This window comes from Gasterosteus aculeatus, chromosome 4, assembly GCF_964276395.1.
Source record: "Gasterosteus aculeatus chromosome 4, fGasAcu3.hap1.1, whole genome shotgun sequence".
Lineage (NCBI taxonomy): Eukaryota > Metazoa > Chordata > Actinopteri > Perciformes > Gasterosteidae > Gasterosteus > Gasterosteus aculeatus.
The window spans coordinates 35,336,307-35,345,995 of NC_135691.1; the positions used below are offsets into that span (position 1 = coordinate 35,336,307).

Below are 9,689 nucleotides of genomic sequence, written 5' to 3' on the forward strand. Positions count from 1 at the left end.
GCAAAGACAAACGTTTTCTGCCACCTTGAAAAAGTTAGCGAGTCAAAATAAATTAGTGTCCAAAGTGGACTATAAAACGGTAAAGACATGTCAGAAGTGGGGTTCGAACCCACGCCTCCAATTGGAGACCAGAAGCCTCTTTACTGAAGAAGGAGTCAAACCTTGAGTCTGGCGCCTTAGACCACTCGGCCATCCTGACACACAAATAAAGCAAAGACAAATGTTTTCTGCCACCTTGAAAAAGTTAGCGAGTCAAAATAATTTAGGGTCCAAAGTGGATTTTAAAACGGTAAAGACATGTCAGAAGTGGGGTTCGAACCCACGCCTCCAATTGGAGACCAGAAGCCTCTTTCCTGAAGAAGGAGTCAAACCTTGAGTCTGGCGCCTTAGACCACTCGGCCATCCTGACACACAAACAAAGGAAAGACAAACGTTTTCTGCCACCTTGAAAAAGTTAGCGAGTCAAAATAAATTAGTGTCCAAAGTGGACTATAAAACGGTAAAGACAGGTCAGAAGTGGGGTTCGAACCCACGCCTCCAATTGGAGACCAGAAGCCTCTTTCCTGAAGAAGGAGTCAAACCTTGAGTCTAGCGCCTTAGACCACTCGGCCATCCTGACACACAAACAAAGGAAAGACAAACGTTTTCTGCCACCTTGAAAAAGTTAGCGAGTCAAAATAATTTAGGGTCCAAAGTGGATTATAAAACGGTAAAGACATGTCAGAAGTGGGGTTCGAACCCACGCCTCCAATTGGAGACCAGAAGCCTCTTTCCTGAGAAAGGAGTAAACCTTGAGTCTGGCGCCTTAGACCACTCGGCCATCCTGACACACAAATAAAGCAAAGACAAACGTTTTCTGCCACCTTGAAAAAGTTAGCGAGTCAAAATAAATTAGTGTCCAAAGTGGACTATAAAACGGTATAGACATGTCAGAAGTGGGGTTCGAACCCACGACTCCAATTGGAGACCAGAAGTCTCTTTACTGCATACAGAGCCGAACCTTAAGTCTGGCGCCTTAGACCACTCGGCCATCCTGACACACAAATAAAGCAAAGACAAACGTTTTCGTCCACCTTGAAAAAGTTAGCGAGTCAAAATAATTTAGTGTCCAAAGGGGATTATAAAACGGTAAAGACATGTCAGAAGTGGGGTTCGAACCCACGCCTCCAATTGGAGACCAGAAGCCTCTTTCCTGAGAAAGGAGTAAACCTTGAGTCTGGCGCCTTAGACCACTCGGCCATCCTGACACACAAATAAAGCAAAGACAAACGTTTTCTGCCACCTTGAAAAAGTTAGCGAGTCAAAATAAATTAGTGTCCAAAGTGGACTATAAAACGGTATAGACATGTCAGAAGTGGGGTTCGAACCCACGCCTCCAATTGGAGACCAGAAGCCTCTTTCCAGAAGAAGGAGTCAAACCTTGAGTCTGGCGCCTTAGACCACTCGGCCATCCTGACACACAAACAAAGGAAAGACAAACGTTTTCTGCCACCTTGAAAAAGTTAGCGAGTCAAAATAATTTAGGGTCCAAAGTGGATTATAAAACGGTAAAGACATGTCAGAAGTGGGGTTCGAACCCAAGACTCCAATTGGAGACCAGAAGTCTCTTTACTGCATACAGAGCCGATCCTTAAGTCTGGCGCCTTAGACCAGTCGGCCATCCTGACACACAAATAAAGGAAAGACAAACGTTTTCGTCCACCTTGAAAAAGTTAGCGAGTCAAAATAATTTAGTGTCCAAAGGGGATTATAAAACGGTAAAGACATGTCAGAAGTGGGGTTCGAACCCACGCCTCCAATTCGAGACCAGAAGCCTCTTTCCTGAGAAAGGAGTAAACCTTGAGTCTGGCGCCTTAGACCACTCGGCCATCCTGACACACAAATAAAGCAAAGACAAACGTTTTCTGCCACCTTGAAAAAGTTAGCGAGTCAAAATAAATTAGTGTCCAAAGTGGACTATAAAACGGTAAAGACATGTCAGAAGTGGGGTTCGAACCCACGCCTCCAATTGGAGACCAGAAGCCTCTTTACTGAAGAAGGAGTCAAACCTTGAGTCTGGCGCCTTAGACCACTCGGCCATCCTGACACACAAATAAAGCAAAGACAAACGTTTTCTGCCACCTTGAAAAAGTTAGCGAGTCAAAATAATTTAGGGTCCAAAGTGGATTTTAAAACGGTAAAGACATGTCAGAAGTGGGGTTCGAACCCACGCCTCCAATTGGAGACCAGAAGCCTCTTTCCTGAAGAAGGAGTCAAACCTTGAGTCTGGCGCCTTAGACCACTCGGCCATCCTGACACACAAACAAAGGAAAGACAAACGTTTTCTGCCACCTTGAAAAAGTTAGCGAGTCAAAATAAATTAGTGTCCAAAGTGGACTATAAAACGGTAAAGACATGTCAGAAGTGGGGTTCGAACCCACGCCTCCAATTGGAGACCAGAAGCCTCTTTCCTGAAGAAGGAGTCAAACCTTGAGTCTAGCGCCTTAGACCACTCGGCCATCCTGACACACAAACAAAGGAAAGACAAACGTTTTCTGCCACCTTGAAAAAGTTAGCGAGTCAAAATAATTTAGGGTCCAAAGTGGATTATAAAACGGTAAAGACATGTCAGAAGTGGGGTTCGAACCCACGACTCCAATTGGAGACCAGAAGTCTCTTTACTGCATACAGAGCCGATCCTTAAGTCTGGCGCCTTAGACCACTCGGCCATCCTGACACACAAATAAAGGAAAGACAAACGTTTTCGTCCACCTTGAAAAAGTTAGCGAGTCAAAATAATTTAGTGTCCAAAGGGGATTATAAAACGGTAAAGACATGTCAGAAGTGGGGTTCGAACCCACGCCTCCAATTGGAGACCAGAAGCCTCTTTCCTGAGAAAGGAGTAAACCTTGAGTCTGGCGCCTTAGACCACTCGGCCATCCTGACACACAAATAAAGCAAAGACAAACGTTTTCTGCCACCTTGAAAAAGTTAGCGAGTGAAAATAAATTAGTGTCCAAAGTGGACTATAAAACGGTAAAGACATGTCAGAAGTGGGGTTCGAACCCACGCCTCCAATTGGAGACCAGAAGCCTCTTTACTGAAGAAGGAGTCAAACCTTGAGTCTGGCGCCTTAGACCACTCGGCCATCCTGACACACAAATAAAGCAAAGACAAACGTTTTCTGCCACCTTGAAAAAGTTAGCGAGTCAAAATAATTTAGGGTCCAAAGTGGATTTTAAAACGGTAAAGACATGTCAGAAGTGGGGTTCGAACCCACGCCTCCAATTGGAGACCAGAAGCCTCTTTCCTGAAGAAGGAGTCAAACCTTGAGTCTGGCGCCTTAGACCACTCGGCCATCCTGACACACAAACAAAGGAAAGACAAACGTTTTCTGCCACCTTGAAAAAGTTAGCGAGTCAAAATAAATTAGTGTCCAAAGTGGACTATAAAACGGTAAAGACATGTCAGAAGTGGGGTTCGAACCCACGCCTCCAATTGGAGACCAGAAGCCTCTTTCCTGAAGAAGGAGTCAAACCTTGAGTCTAGCGCCTTAGACCACTCGGCCATCCTGACACACAAACAAAGGAAAGACAAACGTTTTCTGCCACCTTGAAAAAGTTAGCGAGTCAAAATAATTTAGGGTCCAAAGTGGATTATAAAACGGTAAAGACATGTCAGAAGTGGGGTTCGAACCCACGACTCCAATTGGAGACCAGAAGTCTCTTTACTGCATACAGAGCCGAACCTTAAGTCTGGCGCCTTAGACCACTCGGCCATCCTGACACACAAATAAAGCAAAGACAAACGTTTTCGTCCACCTTGAAAAAGTTAGCGAGTCAAAATAATTTAGTGTCCAAAGGGGATTATAAAACGGTAAAGACATGTCAGAAGTGGGGTTCGAACCCACGCCTCCAATTGGAGACCAGAAGCCTCTTTCCTGAAGAAGGAGTCAAACCTTGAGTCTGGCGCCTTAGACCACTCGGCCATCCTGACAAACAAACAAAGGAAAGACAAACGTTTTCTGCCACCTTGAAAAAGTTAGCGAGTCAAAATAATTTAGGGTCCAAAGTGGATTATAAAACGGTAAAGACATGTCAGAAGTGGGGTTCGAACCCACGACTCCAATTGGAGACCAGAAGTCTCTTTACTGCATACAGAGCCGAACCTTAAGTCTGGCGCCTTAGACCACTCGGCCATCCTGACACACAAATAAAGGAAAGACAAACGTTTTCGTCCACCTTGAAAAAGTTAGCGAGTCAAAATAATTTAGTGTCCAAAGGGGATTATAAAACGGTAAAGACATGTCAGAAGTGGGGTTCGAACCCACGACTCCAATTGGAGACCAGAAGTCTCTTTACTGCATACAGAGCCGAACCTTAAGTCTGGCGCCTTAGACCACTCGGCCATCCTGACACACAAATAAAGCAAAGACAAACGTTTTCTGCCACCTTGAAAAAGTTAGCGAGTCAAAATAATTTAGTGTCCAAAGTGGACTATAGAACGGTAAAGACATGTCAGAAGTGGGGTTCGAACCCACAACTCCAATTGGAGACCAGAAGTCTCTTTACTGCATACAGAGCCGATCCTTAAGTCTGGCGCCTTAGACCACTCGGCCATCCTGACACACAAACAAAAGAAAGACAAAAATTTTCTGACACCTTGAAAAAGTTAGCGAGTCAAAATAATTTAGTGTCCAAAGTGGATCATAAAACGTTAAAGACATGTCAGAAGTGGGGTTCGAACCCACGCCTCCAATTGGAGACCAGAAGCCTCTTTCCTGAGAAAGGAGTCAAACCTTGAGTCTGGCTCCTTAGACCACTCGGCCATCCTGACACACAAATAAAGCAAAGACAAACGTTTTCTGCCACCTTGAAAAAGTTAGCGAGTCAAAATAAATTAGTGTCCAAAGTGGACTATAAAACGGTAAAGACATGTCAGAAGTGGGGTTCGAACCCACGCCTCCAATTGGAGACCAGAAGCCTCTTTCCTGAAGAAGGAGTCAAACCTTGAGTCTGGCGCCTTAGACCACTCAGCCATCCTGACACACAAACAAAGGAAAGACAAACGTTTTCTGCCACCTTGAAAAAGTTAGCGAGTCAAAATAAATTAGTGTCCAAAGTGGACTATAAAACGGTAAAGACATGTCAGAAGTGGGGTTCGAACCCACGCCTCCAATTGGAGACCAGAAGCCTCTTTCCAGAAGAAGGAGTCAAACCTTGAGTCTGGCGCCTTAGACCACTCGGCCATCCTGACACACAAACAAAGGAAAGACAAACGTTTTCTGCCACCTTGAAAAAGTTAGCGAGTCAAAATAAATTAGTGTCCAAAGTGGACTATAAAACGGTAAAGACATGTCAGAAGTGGGGTTCGAACCCACGCCTCCAATTGGAGACCAGAAGCCTCTTTCCTGAAGAAGGAGTCAAACCTTGAGTCTAGCGCCTTAGACCACTCGGCCATCCTGACACACAAACAAAGGAAAGACAAACGTTTTCTGCCACCTTGAAAAAGTTAGCGAGTCAAAATAATTTAGGGTCCAAAGTGGATTATAAAACGGTAAAGACATGTCAGAAGTGGGGTTCGAACCCACGACTCCAATTGGAGACCAGAAGTCTCTTTACTGCATACAGAGCCGAACCTTAAGTCTGGCGCCTTAGACCACTCGGCCATCCTGACACACAAATAAAGCAAAGACAAACGTTTTCGTCCACCTTGAAAAAGTTAGCGAGTCAAAATAATTTAGTGTCCAAAGGGGATTATAAAACGGTAAAGACATGTCAGAAGTGGGGTTCGAACCCACGCCTCCAATTGGAGACCAGAAGCCTCTTTCCTGAGAAAGGAGTAAACCTTGAGTCTGGCGCCTTAGACCACTCGGCCATCCTGACACACAAATAAAGCAAAGACAAACGTTTTCTGCCACCTTGAAAAAGTTAGCGAGTCAAAATAAATTAGTGTCCAAAGTGGACTATAAAACGGTAAAGACATGTCAGAAGTGGGGTTCGAACCCACGCCTCCAATTGGAGACCAGAAGCCTCTTTACTGAAGAAGGAGTCAAACCTTGAGTCTGGCGCCTTAGACCACTCGGCCATCCTGACACACAAATAAAGCAAAGACAAACGTTTTCTTTCACCTTGAAAAAGTTAGCGAGTCAAAATAATTTAGGGTCCAAAGTGGATTATAAAACGGTAAAGACATGTCAGAAGTGGGGTTCGAACCCACGCCTCCAATTGGAGACCAGAAGCCTCTTTCCTGAAGAAGGAGTCAAACCTTGAGTCTGGCGCCTTAGACCACTCGGCCATCCTGACAAACAAACAAAGGAAAGACAAACGTTTTCTGCCACCTTGAAAAAGTTAGCGAGTCAAAATAATTTAGGGTCCAAAGTGGATTATAAAACGGTAAAGACATGTCAGAAGTGGGGTTCGAACCCACGACTCCAATTGGAGACCAGAAGTCTCTTTACTGCATACAGAGCCGAACCTTAAGTCTGGCGCCTTAGACCACTCGGCCATCCTGACACACAAATAAAGGAAAGACAAACGTTTTCGTCCACCTTGAAAAAGTTAGCGTGTCAAAATAATTTAGTGTCCAAAGGGGATTATAAAACGGTAAAGACATGTCAGAAGTGGGGTTCGAACCCACGACTCCAATTGGAGACCAGAAGTCTCTTTACTGCATACAGAGCCGAACCTTAAGTCTGGCGCCTTAGACCACTCGGCCATCCTGACACACAAATAAAGCAAAGACAAACGTTTTCTGCCACCTTGAAAAAGTTAGCGAGTCAAAATAATTTAGTGTCCAAAGTGGACTATAGAACGGTAAAGACATGTCAGAAGTGGGGTTCGAACCCACAACTCCAATTGGAGACCAGAAGTCTCTTTACTGCATACAGAGCCGATCCTTAAGTCTGGCGCCTTAGACCACTCGGCCATCCTGACACACAAACAAAAGAAAGACAAAAATTTTCTGACACCTTGAAAAAGTTAGCGAGTCAAAATAATTTAGTGTCCAAAGTGGATCATAAAACGTTAAAGACATGTCAGAAGTGGGGTTCGAACCCACGCCTCCAATTGGAGACCAGAAGCCTCTTTCCTGAGAAAGGAGTCAAACCTTGAGTCTGGCTCCTTAGACCACTCGGCCATCCCGACACACAAATAAAGCAAAGACAAACGTTTTCTGCCACCTTGAAAAAGTTAGCGAGTCAAAATAAATTAGTGTCCAAAGTGGACTATAAAACGGTAAAGACATGTCAGAAGTGGGGTTCGAACCCACGCCTCCAATTGGAGACCAGAAGCCTCTTTCCTGAAGAAGGAGTCAAACCTTGAGTCTGGCGCCTTAGACCACTCAGCCATCCTGACACACAAACAAAGGAAAGACAAACGTTTTCTGCCACCTTGAAAAAGTTAGCGAGTCAAAATAAATTAGTGTCCAAAGTGGACTATAAAACGGTAAAGACATGTCAGAAGTGGGGTTCGAACCCACGCCTCCAATTGGAGACCAGAAGCCTCTTTCCAGAAGAAGGAGTCAAACCTTGAGTCTGGCGCCTTAGACCACTCGGCCATCCTGACACACAAACAAAGGAAAGACAAACGTTTTCTGCCACCTTGAAAAAGTTAGCGAGTCAAAATAATTTAGTGTCTAAAGTGGATTATAAAACGGTAAAGATATGTCAGGAGTGGGGTTCGAACCCACGACTCCAATTGGAGACCAGAAGTCTCTTTACTGCATACAGAGCCGATCCTTAAGTCTGGCGCCTTGGACCACTCGGCCATCCTGACACACAAATAAAGGAAAGACAAACGTTTTCTGCCACCTTGAAAAAGTTAGCGAGTTAAAATAAATTAGTGTCCAAAGTGGACTATAAAACGGCAAAGACATGTCAGGAGTGGGGTTCGAACCCACGACTCCAATTGGAGACCAGAAGTCTCTTTACTGCATACAGAGCCGAACCTTAAGTCTGGCGCCTTAGACCACTCGGCCATCCTGACACACAAATAAAGCAAAGACAAACGTTTTCTGCCACCTTGAAAAAGTTAGCGAGTCAAAATAAATTAGTGTCCAAAGTGGACTATAAAACGGTAAAGACATGTCAGAAGTGGGGTTCGAACCCACGCCTCCAATTGGAGACCAGAAGCCTCTTTACTGAAGAAGGAGTCAAACCTTGAGTCTGGCACCTTAGACCACTCGGCCATCCTGACACACAAATAAAGCAAAGACAAACGTTTTCTGCCACCTTGAAAAAGTTAGCGAGTCAAAATAAATGAGTGTCCAAAGTGGACTATAAAACGGTATAGACATGTCAGAAGTGGGGTTCGAACCCACACCTCGAATTGGAGACCAGAAGCCTCTTTCCTGAAGAAGGAGTCAAACCTTGAGTCTGGCGCCTTAGACCACTCGGCCATCCTGACACACAAATAAAGCAAAGACAAACGTTTTCTGCCACCTTGAAAAAGTTAGCGAGTCAAAATAAATTAGTGTCCAAAGTGGACTATAAAACGGTATAGACATGTCAGAAGTGGGGTTCGAACCCACGCCTCCAATTGGAGACCAGAAGCCTCTTTCCTGAAGAAGGAGTCAAACCTTGAGTCTGGCGCCTTAGACCACTCGGCCATCCTGACACACAAATAAAGCAAAGACAAACGTTTTCTGCCACCTTGACTAAGTTAGCGAGTCAAAATAAATTAGTGTCCAAAGTGGACTATAAAACGGTAAAGACATGTCAGAAGTGGGGTTCGAACCCACGCCTCCAATTGGAGACCAGAAGCCTCTTTCCTGAAGAAGGAGTCAAACCTTGAGTCTGGCGCCTTAGACCACTCGGCCATCCTGACACACAAACAAAGGAAAGACAAACGTTTTCTGCCACCTTGAAAAAGTTAGCGAATCAAAAATAAATTAGTGTCCAAATTGGATTATAATACGGTAAAGACATGTCAGAAGTGGGGTTCGAACCCACGACTCCAATTGGAGACCAGAAGTCTCTTTCCTGAGAAAGGAGTCAAACCTTGAGTCTGGCGCCTTAGACCACTCGGCCATCCTGACACACAAATAAAGCAAAGACAAACGTTTTCTGCCACCTTGAAAAAGTTAGCGAGTCAAAATAAATTAGTGTCCAAAGTGGACTATAAAACGGTAAAGACATTTCAGAAGTGGGGTTCGAACCCACGCCTCCAATTGGAGACCAGAAGCCTCTTTACTGAAGAAGGAGTCAAACCTTGAGTCTGGCGCCTTAGACCACTCGGCCATCCTGACACACAAATAAAGCAAAGACAAACGTTTTCTGCCACCTTGAAAAAGTTAGCGAGTCAAAATAAATGAGTGTCCAAAGTGGACTATAAAACGGTATAGACATGTCAGAAGTGGGGTTCGAACCCACGCCTCCAATTGGAGACCAGAAGCCTCTTTCCTGAAGAAGGAGTCAAACCTTGAGTCTGGCGCCTTAGACCACTCGGCCATCCTGACACACAAATAAAGCAAAGACAAACGTTTTCTGCCACCTTGAAAAAGTTAGCGAGTCAAAATAAATGAGTGTCCAAAGTGGACTATAAAACGGTATAGACATGTCAGAAGTGGGGTTCGAACCCACGCCTCCAATTGGAGACCAGAAGCCTCTTTCCTGAAGAAGGAGTCAAACCTTGAGTCTGGCGCCTTAGACCACTCGGCCATCCTGACACACAAATAAAGCAAAGACAAACGTTTTCTGCCACCTTGAAAAA

The 9,689-nt window shown here is 44.8% G+C and overlaps 45 non-coding genes across 45 annotated transcripts; all 45 read right to left on the reverse strand.

Moving 5' to 3' along the window:
• Window positions 1-88: 88 nt before the first annotated feature.
• trnal-caa (transfer RNA leucine (anticodon CAA)) lies at window positions 89-199 on the reverse strand. The gene is made up of 2 exons: window positions 162-199; window positions 89-134 (listed from the first exon to the last, which is right to left on the reverse strand). It is a non-coding gene; the product is annotated as a tRNA-Leu (tRNA).
• A 99-nt stretch (window positions 200-298) lies between these two features.
• Window positions 299-409, reverse strand: trnal-caa (transfer RNA leucine (anticodon CAA)). The gene is made up of 2 exons: window positions 372-409; window positions 299-344 (listed from the first exon to the last, which is right to left on the reverse strand). It is a non-coding gene; the product is annotated as a tRNA-Leu (tRNA).
• Window positions 410-508: 99 nt separating this feature from the next.
• trnal-caa (transfer RNA leucine (anticodon CAA)) lies at window positions 509-619 on the reverse strand. Its single transcript has 2 exons — window positions 582-619; window positions 509-554 (listed from the first exon to the last, which is right to left on the reverse strand). It is a non-coding gene; the product is annotated as a tRNA-Leu (tRNA).
• A 99-nt stretch (window positions 620-718) lies between these two features.
• On the reverse strand, window positions 719-828 carry trnal-caa (transfer RNA leucine (anticodon CAA)). Its single transcript has 2 exons — window positions 791-828; window positions 719-764 (listed from the first exon to the last, which is right to left on the reverse strand). It is a non-coding gene; the product is annotated as a tRNA-Leu (tRNA).
• A 99-nt stretch (window positions 829-927) lies between these two features.
• trnal-uaa (transfer RNA leucine (anticodon UAA)) lies at window positions 928-1,038 on the reverse strand. Its single transcript has 2 exons — window positions 1,001-1,038; window positions 928-973 (listed from the first exon to the last, which is right to left on the reverse strand). It is a non-coding gene; the product is annotated as a tRNA-Leu (tRNA).
• Window positions 1,039-1,137: 99 nt separating this feature from the next.
• trnal-caa (transfer RNA leucine (anticodon CAA)) lies at window positions 1,138-1,247 on the reverse strand. The gene is made up of 2 exons: window positions 1,210-1,247; window positions 1,138-1,183 (listed from the first exon to the last, which is right to left on the reverse strand). It is a non-coding gene; the product is annotated as a tRNA-Leu (tRNA).
• A 99-nt stretch (window positions 1,248-1,346) lies between these two features.
• On the reverse strand, window positions 1,347-1,457 carry trnal-caa (transfer RNA leucine (anticodon CAA)). Its single transcript has 2 exons — window positions 1,420-1,457; window positions 1,347-1,392 (listed from the first exon to the last, which is right to left on the reverse strand). It is a non-coding gene; the product is annotated as a tRNA-Leu (tRNA).
• A 309-nt stretch (window positions 1,458-1,766) lies between these two features.
• On the reverse strand, window positions 1,767-1,876 carry trnal-caa (transfer RNA leucine (anticodon CAA)). The gene is made up of 2 exons: window positions 1,839-1,876; window positions 1,767-1,812 (listed from the first exon to the last, which is right to left on the reverse strand). It is a non-coding gene; the product is annotated as a tRNA-Leu (tRNA).
• Window positions 1,877-1,975: 99 nt separating this feature from the next.
• trnal-caa (transfer RNA leucine (anticodon CAA)) lies at window positions 1,976-2,086 on the reverse strand. The gene is made up of 2 exons: window positions 2,049-2,086; window positions 1,976-2,021 (listed from the first exon to the last, which is right to left on the reverse strand). It is a non-coding gene; the product is annotated as a tRNA-Leu (tRNA).
• A 99-nt stretch (window positions 2,087-2,185) lies between these two features.
• On the reverse strand, window positions 2,186-2,296 carry trnal-caa (transfer RNA leucine (anticodon CAA)). The gene is made up of 2 exons: window positions 2,259-2,296; window positions 2,186-2,231 (listed from the first exon to the last, which is right to left on the reverse strand). It is a non-coding gene; the product is annotated as a tRNA-Leu (tRNA).
• A 99-nt stretch (window positions 2,297-2,395) lies between these two features.
• On the reverse strand, window positions 2,396-2,506 carry trnal-caa (transfer RNA leucine (anticodon CAA)). Its single transcript has 2 exons — window positions 2,469-2,506; window positions 2,396-2,441 (listed from the first exon to the last, which is right to left on the reverse strand). It is a non-coding gene; the product is annotated as a tRNA-Leu (tRNA).
• A 99-nt stretch (window positions 2,507-2,605) lies between these two features.
• Window positions 2,606-2,716, reverse strand: trnal-uaa (transfer RNA leucine (anticodon UAA)). The gene is made up of 2 exons: window positions 2,679-2,716; window positions 2,606-2,651 (listed from the first exon to the last, which is right to left on the reverse strand). It is a non-coding gene; the product is annotated as a tRNA-Leu (tRNA).
• Window positions 2,717-2,815: 99 nt separating this feature from the next.
• trnal-caa (transfer RNA leucine (anticodon CAA)) lies at window positions 2,816-2,925 on the reverse strand. The gene is made up of 2 exons: window positions 2,888-2,925; window positions 2,816-2,861 (listed from the first exon to the last, which is right to left on the reverse strand). It is a non-coding gene; the product is annotated as a tRNA-Leu (tRNA).
• A 99-nt stretch (window positions 2,926-3,024) lies between these two features.
• Window positions 3,025-3,135, reverse strand: trnal-caa (transfer RNA leucine (anticodon CAA)). Its single transcript has 2 exons — window positions 3,098-3,135; window positions 3,025-3,070 (listed from the first exon to the last, which is right to left on the reverse strand). It is a non-coding gene; the product is annotated as a tRNA-Leu (tRNA).
• Window positions 3,136-3,234: 99 nt separating this feature from the next.
• Window positions 3,235-3,345, reverse strand: trnal-uaa (transfer RNA leucine (anticodon UAA)). Its single transcript has 2 exons — window positions 3,308-3,345; window positions 3,235-3,280 (listed from the first exon to the last, which is right to left on the reverse strand). It is a non-coding gene; the product is annotated as a tRNA-Leu (tRNA).
• Window positions 3,346-3,444: 99 nt separating this feature from the next.
• On the reverse strand, window positions 3,445-3,555 carry trnal-caa (transfer RNA leucine (anticodon CAA)). Its single transcript has 2 exons — window positions 3,518-3,555; window positions 3,445-3,490 (listed from the first exon to the last, which is right to left on the reverse strand). It is a non-coding gene; the product is annotated as a tRNA-Leu (tRNA).
• Window positions 3,556-3,654: 99 nt separating this feature from the next.
• On the reverse strand, window positions 3,655-3,765 carry trnal-caa (transfer RNA leucine (anticodon CAA)). Its single transcript has 2 exons — window positions 3,728-3,765; window positions 3,655-3,700 (listed from the first exon to the last, which is right to left on the reverse strand). It is a non-coding gene; the product is annotated as a tRNA-Leu (tRNA).
• Window positions 3,766-3,864: 99 nt separating this feature from the next.
• On the reverse strand, window positions 3,865-3,975 carry trnal-uaa (transfer RNA leucine (anticodon UAA)). The gene is made up of 2 exons: window positions 3,938-3,975; window positions 3,865-3,910 (listed from the first exon to the last, which is right to left on the reverse strand). It is a non-coding gene; the product is annotated as a tRNA-Leu (tRNA).
• A 99-nt stretch (window positions 3,976-4,074) lies between these two features.
• trnal-uaa (transfer RNA leucine (anticodon UAA)) lies at window positions 4,075-4,185 on the reverse strand. Its single transcript has 2 exons — window positions 4,148-4,185; window positions 4,075-4,120 (listed from the first exon to the last, which is right to left on the reverse strand). It is a non-coding gene; the product is annotated as a tRNA-Leu (tRNA).
• A 99-nt stretch (window positions 4,186-4,284) lies between these two features.
• trnal-caa (transfer RNA leucine (anticodon CAA)) lies at window positions 4,285-4,395 on the reverse strand. Its single transcript has 2 exons — window positions 4,358-4,395; window positions 4,285-4,330 (listed from the first exon to the last, which is right to left on the reverse strand). It is a non-coding gene; the product is annotated as a tRNA-Leu (tRNA).
• A 99-nt stretch (window positions 4,396-4,494) lies between these two features.
• Window positions 4,495-4,605, reverse strand: trnal-caa (transfer RNA leucine (anticodon CAA)). The gene is made up of 2 exons: window positions 4,568-4,605; window positions 4,495-4,540 (listed from the first exon to the last, which is right to left on the reverse strand). It is a non-coding gene; the product is annotated as a tRNA-Leu (tRNA).
• Window positions 4,606-4,704: 99 nt separating this feature from the next.
• On the reverse strand, window positions 4,705-4,815 carry trnal-uaa (transfer RNA leucine (anticodon UAA)). Its single transcript has 2 exons — window positions 4,778-4,815; window positions 4,705-4,750 (listed from the first exon to the last, which is right to left on the reverse strand). It is a non-coding gene; the product is annotated as a tRNA-Leu (tRNA).
• A 99-nt stretch (window positions 4,816-4,914) lies between these two features.
• trnal-uaa (transfer RNA leucine (anticodon UAA)) lies at window positions 4,915-5,025 on the reverse strand. The gene is made up of 2 exons: window positions 4,988-5,025; window positions 4,915-4,960 (listed from the first exon to the last, which is right to left on the reverse strand). It is a non-coding gene; the product is annotated as a tRNA-Leu (tRNA).
• Window positions 5,026-5,124: 99 nt separating this feature from the next.
• On the reverse strand, window positions 5,125-5,235 carry trnal-caa (transfer RNA leucine (anticodon CAA)). Its single transcript has 2 exons — window positions 5,198-5,235; window positions 5,125-5,170 (listed from the first exon to the last, which is right to left on the reverse strand). It is a non-coding gene; the product is annotated as a tRNA-Leu (tRNA).
• Window positions 5,236-5,334: 99 nt separating this feature from the next.
• Window positions 5,335-5,445, reverse strand: trnal-caa (transfer RNA leucine (anticodon CAA)). The gene is made up of 2 exons: window positions 5,408-5,445; window positions 5,335-5,380 (listed from the first exon to the last, which is right to left on the reverse strand). It is a non-coding gene; the product is annotated as a tRNA-Leu (tRNA).
• A 99-nt stretch (window positions 5,446-5,544) lies between these two features.
• On the reverse strand, window positions 5,545-5,655 carry trnal-caa (transfer RNA leucine (anticodon CAA)). The gene is made up of 2 exons: window positions 5,618-5,655; window positions 5,545-5,590 (listed from the first exon to the last, which is right to left on the reverse strand). It is a non-coding gene; the product is annotated as a tRNA-Leu (tRNA).
• A 99-nt stretch (window positions 5,656-5,754) lies between these two features.
• On the reverse strand, window positions 5,755-5,864 carry trnal-caa (transfer RNA leucine (anticodon CAA)). Its single transcript has 2 exons — window positions 5,827-5,864; window positions 5,755-5,800 (listed from the first exon to the last, which is right to left on the reverse strand). It is a non-coding gene; the product is annotated as a tRNA-Leu (tRNA).
• Window positions 5,865-5,963: 99 nt separating this feature from the next.
• trnal-caa (transfer RNA leucine (anticodon CAA)) lies at window positions 5,964-6,074 on the reverse strand. The gene is made up of 2 exons: window positions 6,037-6,074; window positions 5,964-6,009 (listed from the first exon to the last, which is right to left on the reverse strand). It is a non-coding gene; the product is annotated as a tRNA-Leu (tRNA).
• A 99-nt stretch (window positions 6,075-6,173) lies between these two features.
• Window positions 6,174-6,284, reverse strand: trnal-caa (transfer RNA leucine (anticodon CAA)). Its single transcript has 2 exons — window positions 6,247-6,284; window positions 6,174-6,219 (listed from the first exon to the last, which is right to left on the reverse strand). It is a non-coding gene; the product is annotated as a tRNA-Leu (tRNA).
• Window positions 6,285-6,383: 99 nt separating this feature from the next.
• Window positions 6,384-6,494, reverse strand: trnal-uaa (transfer RNA leucine (anticodon UAA)). The gene is made up of 2 exons: window positions 6,457-6,494; window positions 6,384-6,429 (listed from the first exon to the last, which is right to left on the reverse strand). It is a non-coding gene; the product is annotated as a tRNA-Leu (tRNA).
• Window positions 6,495-6,593: 99 nt separating this feature from the next.
• trnal-caa (transfer RNA leucine (anticodon CAA)) lies at window positions 6,594-6,704 on the reverse strand. Its single transcript has 2 exons — window positions 6,667-6,704; window positions 6,594-6,639 (listed from the first exon to the last, which is right to left on the reverse strand). It is a non-coding gene; the product is annotated as a tRNA-Leu (tRNA).
• A 99-nt stretch (window positions 6,705-6,803) lies between these two features.
• Window positions 6,804-6,914, reverse strand: trnal-caa (transfer RNA leucine (anticodon CAA)). Its single transcript has 2 exons — window positions 6,877-6,914; window positions 6,804-6,849 (listed from the first exon to the last, which is right to left on the reverse strand). It is a non-coding gene; the product is annotated as a tRNA-Leu (tRNA).
• A 99-nt stretch (window positions 6,915-7,013) lies between these two features.
• Window positions 7,014-7,124, reverse strand: trnal-caa (transfer RNA leucine (anticodon CAA)). Its single transcript has 2 exons — window positions 7,087-7,124; window positions 7,014-7,059 (listed from the first exon to the last, which is right to left on the reverse strand). It is a non-coding gene; the product is annotated as a tRNA-Leu (tRNA).
• A 99-nt stretch (window positions 7,125-7,223) lies between these two features.
• trnal-caa (transfer RNA leucine (anticodon CAA)) lies at window positions 7,224-7,334 on the reverse strand. The gene is made up of 2 exons: window positions 7,297-7,334; window positions 7,224-7,269 (listed from the first exon to the last, which is right to left on the reverse strand). It is a non-coding gene; the product is annotated as a tRNA-Leu (tRNA).
• Window positions 7,335-7,433: 99 nt separating this feature from the next.
• trnal-uaa (transfer RNA leucine (anticodon UAA)) lies at window positions 7,434-7,544 on the reverse strand. The gene is made up of 2 exons: window positions 7,507-7,544; window positions 7,434-7,479 (listed from the first exon to the last, which is right to left on the reverse strand). It is a non-coding gene; the product is annotated as a tRNA-Leu (tRNA).
• A 99-nt stretch (window positions 7,545-7,643) lies between these two features.
• trnal-caa (transfer RNA leucine (anticodon CAA)) lies at window positions 7,644-7,754 on the reverse strand. Its single transcript has 2 exons — window positions 7,717-7,754; window positions 7,644-7,689 (listed from the first exon to the last, which is right to left on the reverse strand). It is a non-coding gene; the product is annotated as a tRNA-Leu (tRNA).
• A 99-nt stretch (window positions 7,755-7,853) lies between these two features.
• On the reverse strand, window positions 7,854-7,964 carry trnal-caa (transfer RNA leucine (anticodon CAA)). Its single transcript has 2 exons — window positions 7,927-7,964; window positions 7,854-7,899 (listed from the first exon to the last, which is right to left on the reverse strand). It is a non-coding gene; the product is annotated as a tRNA-Leu (tRNA).
• Window positions 7,965-8,063: 99 nt separating this feature from the next.
• On the reverse strand, window positions 8,064-8,174 carry trnal-caa (transfer RNA leucine (anticodon CAA)). The gene is made up of 2 exons: window positions 8,137-8,174; window positions 8,064-8,109 (listed from the first exon to the last, which is right to left on the reverse strand). It is a non-coding gene; the product is annotated as a tRNA-Leu (tRNA).
• A 99-nt stretch (window positions 8,175-8,273) lies between these two features.
• trnal-uaa (transfer RNA leucine (anticodon UAA)) lies at window positions 8,274-8,384 on the reverse strand. The gene is made up of 2 exons: window positions 8,347-8,384; window positions 8,274-8,319 (listed from the first exon to the last, which is right to left on the reverse strand). It is a non-coding gene; the product is annotated as a tRNA-Leu (tRNA).
• A 99-nt stretch (window positions 8,385-8,483) lies between these two features.
• Window positions 8,484-8,594, reverse strand: trnal-caa (transfer RNA leucine (anticodon CAA)). The gene is made up of 2 exons: window positions 8,557-8,594; window positions 8,484-8,529 (listed from the first exon to the last, which is right to left on the reverse strand). It is a non-coding gene; the product is annotated as a tRNA-Leu (tRNA).
• Window positions 8,595-8,693: 99 nt separating this feature from the next.
• On the reverse strand, window positions 8,694-8,804 carry trnal-caa (transfer RNA leucine (anticodon CAA)). Its single transcript has 2 exons — window positions 8,767-8,804; window positions 8,694-8,739 (listed from the first exon to the last, which is right to left on the reverse strand). It is a non-coding gene; the product is annotated as a tRNA-Leu (tRNA).
• Window positions 8,805-8,904: 100 nt separating this feature from the next.
• On the reverse strand, window positions 8,905-9,015 carry trnal-caa (transfer RNA leucine (anticodon CAA)). Its single transcript has 2 exons — window positions 8,978-9,015; window positions 8,905-8,950 (listed from the first exon to the last, which is right to left on the reverse strand). It is a non-coding gene; the product is annotated as a tRNA-Leu (tRNA).
• Window positions 9,016-9,114: 99 nt separating this feature from the next.
• Window positions 9,115-9,225, reverse strand: trnal-caa (transfer RNA leucine (anticodon CAA)). Its single transcript has 2 exons — window positions 9,188-9,225; window positions 9,115-9,160 (listed from the first exon to the last, which is right to left on the reverse strand). It is a non-coding gene; the product is annotated as a tRNA-Leu (tRNA).
• Window positions 9,226-9,324: 99 nt separating this feature from the next.
• On the reverse strand, window positions 9,325-9,435 carry trnal-caa (transfer RNA leucine (anticodon CAA)). The gene is made up of 2 exons: window positions 9,398-9,435; window positions 9,325-9,370 (listed from the first exon to the last, which is right to left on the reverse strand). It is a non-coding gene; the product is annotated as a tRNA-Leu (tRNA).
• Window positions 9,436-9,534: 99 nt separating this feature from the next.
• trnal-caa (transfer RNA leucine (anticodon CAA)) lies at window positions 9,535-9,645 on the reverse strand. The gene is made up of 2 exons: window positions 9,608-9,645; window positions 9,535-9,580 (listed from the first exon to the last, which is right to left on the reverse strand). It is a non-coding gene; the product is annotated as a tRNA-Leu (tRNA).
• Window positions 9,646-9,689: the final 44 nt, after the last annotated feature.